At 41.3% G+C, this 4,007-nt stretch overlaps 1 non-coding gene across 1 annotated transcript; it reads left to right on the forward strand.

Moving 5' to 3' along the window:
- Window positions 1–1,187: 1,187 nt before the first annotated feature.
- Window positions 1,188–1,294, forward strand: LOC147924472 (small nucleolar RNA R71). The gene has a single exon (XR_015587850.1). It is a non-coding gene; the product is annotated as a small nucleolar RNA R71 (small nucleolar RNA).
- Window positions 1,295–4,007: the final 2,713 nt, after the last annotated feature.

The following is a 4,007-nucleotide window of genomic DNA, read 5'->3' on the forward strand; positions in this document are numbered from 1 at the left end:
CCATCACTTCCTCTTGTTTCTCAACCACAACTCCTTCCTTCAAAGCTTTCTCATCCCCTTGTTGCTTAGCCAACATATCCTTTTTCTCAATGATTTCCCTTAATTCCTTGATCCTTTGTGCTTTGAAACGTCCTGGGAATGGTAGAGGTGGTTTGTAAGCAGGAGGAATGTACTTAGCAGGTTTAACAGCTCCTGATCCTTCAGCTCGATCGACCACTCGGTCAGGCACTCGGTCGAGTGCTGGCTCGAGTACCTGGTTGAGTGCAATGGCGGATTCAGATTTCTCTGCACAAGCTTCACTCAAAGCTTCAATAACTGACCAATCCTCCCCATCTTGAACACCACTGCCCTCAGTGACTTCCTCATCAGAGATATGGATGGCTTTTGCAGTGAACTCCCTTGGATTTTGAACAGTTTTTCCAGGGAGTTGGTTGGGTTTAGGAGCAGAAGTAGAGGCAATGTTTCTCTCCATATACTTCACTCTAGAGTTGAGACCTTCAAACTTCATGTTAAGGTCATTATACTGGGATGTGAGCCTTTGATTCAATTCAGCAAACTGCTTGGCTTCCTCAATCTTTCCTTGTGTTTGCCCAATCAATAACTGTTGCATCATAGCTCTTAGGTCTTGTTTTTGGCCTTGGTTAGTCTAAAACCCTGGTGGGGGACACAACTGAGGCTGGAACACTTGATGTTGTTGTTTGGGGACATAGTTTTGTTGCTGTTGAGGCTGTGGAGGTGGATACACTTGGTCTTGAGGGTTAGCCACATTGCTACTCCTATAAGAGAGATTATTGTTCTTGAAACCCCCTTGGTTGTAGCCTTTGAATCCTCCCTGGTTTTGCATGTAGCACAACTACGCAAATTCAGTCTCCCCCTCTTGAACTGGAACCTCTTCTTCGCCAATAAAGTGAATAGACTTTTGTTTGCTAAGAAGGATCTTGTCAAGGTTCTCATTGACCATTTTCAAGTCCTTCTTGTACTTGTCCTCTTGATCAGTTGATGATGACCTTATGGTTCTGTCAGAGTCCTCATTATAGTTGCCATCTGACTGAGCAAGATTCTCAACTAACCCCCAGCCTTCTTCCACATTCTTGTTGAGGAAGTTGCCATTAGAAGCTGTGTCAAAAAGCATCCTGATCTTGGGAAGCACTCCTCTATACAATGTACTCAAGAGTGACTCATTGCTGAAGCCATGATGAGGGCATTGAGTCTGGAATCCTTTAAACCTCTCCCAAGCTTCACAAAAGCTTTCATTGTTTCTTTGAGCAAACCCAGAAATTTCATTCCTCAATCTAGCAGTCCTTGCATTTGAGAAAATTTTTGCCAAGAAAGCCTTCTTGCAAGCATCCCATGTGGTTATTGCTCCAGTAGGAAGAGTCTTCTCCCAAAGGTGTGCCTTATCTCCAAGTGAGAATGGGAAGAGCCTCAACTTGAATCCATCTTCACTCACTCCATTGATCTTTGTAAGACCACAGATTCTGTCAAACTCATCAAGATGATCTAGTGGATCCTCTATTGGCAACCCATGGAACTTGTTGGCTTGAATCATGGAGATCAATCCACTTTTGATCTCAAAGTTGTTGTTTGGCCCTGTTGGAGGCACAATACCAGCCCTTTGGTTGTGGGTGTTGGGTGCATCTCCAGCACCAATGTGCCTAGGTCTCTGCTCCTGGTAAGCTTGTTGCTCCATGATCACTGGATCCTCTTGCTGAACTTGAACTACTCTTCTTCTCTGATTTCCGAAACCCTTTTGCTTCCTATGGATGTTGTCAATAGGCCTTTGAGATTGTCTTTCCCCTTAGACCTTGTGTGCACCAACAAACGTGAGTACAGACTCGAACAGGTTCACAATTGAGCTCAGGCTCGTGTGGGTGGTTGAGTCGACTGGGAAGTGGTGTCCAAATGTACACGGCTTCTAACTCGATCAAGTGCTTGATCACTGCTCGGTCGAGTGGTGGTCGAGTAGTTGGTCGAGTGGGTACCTGAAACTCAAGACAACCCAGCAACAGAAGATTCGAGTCCAGCAACTTCACAAGTGTATAAACGAACTTAATCTTAGACTAATATGGATCCTAAATGTCACAAAAACACACTCAAATGGGCAACGGTGCCAAATTGGCACAAGAATCTTTTTGGTGTGCGTGATGAATGTATGCAATGGTGAGATATGAATGGATGGATGGTAAGGTGTTTCAATTCCCCTTATGCTGTTGCAGTATAAGAGGTATCAATCCTAAATGAGTGTTTATGAACAATTAAGATATGTATATGATTCTAAGTTAAGCAAAATGTAAAGATTATTTATCACTAACAATCCTAAGATGAAAATGTAAGATGCAGAATGTAAAACCACAAGAATTAAGAGCTAAATGCAAATAGAACAGAATGATTGCAGCTAATATGAAACAAGAACAAAAATAGAAACTATGCTAATGGACTAATGCAAGACAATAATGAACAGTACAATAAGTAAATGCAACTGGAATGCAAATAGAATGAGACTAGAGATAAGACAGGACAACTACAAATCATAAACCAAAGTTCTGGGGATGAACTCGAGCTAGCACTCGATCGAGTGTAGATCGAGTGCAGGGTCGAGCTAGATAAATCCGGGAAACAGAGCAACACAATAAAAACAGAGCAATGCAGATACAAATCAAACAACAAGCAAGCAACAGGATTAAGACTTAAAAATCAATAAACAAAGAAGGCCTTGAGGAGGGATTCATGGGCTAGACTAATGAATGAGGTTTGAGCTAACAAATCTCAAGCAAAGCTTTGAGCTAATCTCTAGACATATAAATCTAAGACAAGTTTCTTCCACTCTCATGGCAAGAATCAATAAAACCTATGCATTTCTAGAATTGTTCTCACAAAATAAAGAATCTACACAAGCAGGCATTAAGCAATACATCTCATACCAAACAAGACCTCTAATCTCTTAGCAAGCCTAATGGTAAGCTCTAGATCTAGCCTTATCTATGCTCCTTAAACATTGGTGTGATGCTAAGATGCTTGAAATCAAACCCTAACCTCTCAGTTCAGGATTAGCATTAAGAACATCTAGCCTAGAAGAGATTCTACCACAATCAAGCTTGACCAAAGCAAACAAACCTCAAACACAGCCCAGCCTAACCCATCCTCAAGATCCTAAGCACTACTCACATGAACACATGATGAACATCAAAGTCATAAACCCAGAAAATCTCGAAACTTGCATCAAATGAAAGATAAGAACAAGATCTACAATATTGCAAAAGGAATCAAACCCAAATTCTTAATATATTGAAAGTTATGGAACCAACAATATTGAAGAATCTAAGATTTTCTTAAAAAGGGTACAAAATCTAAAAAAATAAAAAGTCAAAGGGAATAATTCCTTAAAAAGTAAAAAATAGGTTTCTGACTCTCTAAAAAGGTTGGACTCCTTGGTGGCTGCAGGTACAAGGGTTTATATAGGAGAGGAGGAGGAAGCCCTAAAAACACTAAAAGACAAAATAGTCAACGGCTCGGTCAACTTGACCTATGCTCGGTCGAGTGGCAGGTCGAGCTGGCTTCTCTCGTACATTCTCTACTCGGTCGAGTCTTCCTCAGCACACGGTCGAGTGTCTGGTCGAGTGTGCGGTCGAGTTGGACTCTGGACCTTGGTTCTTCAGCCTTAACTCTCTTGCTTTCCCTTCATGATTGGCTCACTTCTCCTCAGCATTGCTTCCATGCTCCTTAAGCTCCAAAATCACCTGAATATGCATGAAAAGATGCAAATGCAATGCAACTAAACTCTAATGCATGATTAGTGCTAAAGCTACACAATAATGGCCTAAATAGATAGCAAAAGATGTAAAAAGATGTGAATAAACTAAGGGAAAACATGGTAAAATATATGAACATCAATGAGACTAGGGTTACTTATCATATGGTGAGAAGCACCCGAGTCAACAACAAAATATTTACTAGGTTTTGAAGCAAAGAAGGTGGTACCGGAATCCTTTAGTGCAGCAATGGACTTG

Source organism: Camelina sativa, chromosome 17 (assembly GCF_030686135.1).
Source record: "Camelina sativa cultivar CO46 ecotype springtype chromosome 17, ASM3068613v1".
NCBI lineage: Eukaryota > Viridiplantae > Streptophyta > Magnoliopsida > Brassicales > Brassicaceae > Camelina > Camelina sativa.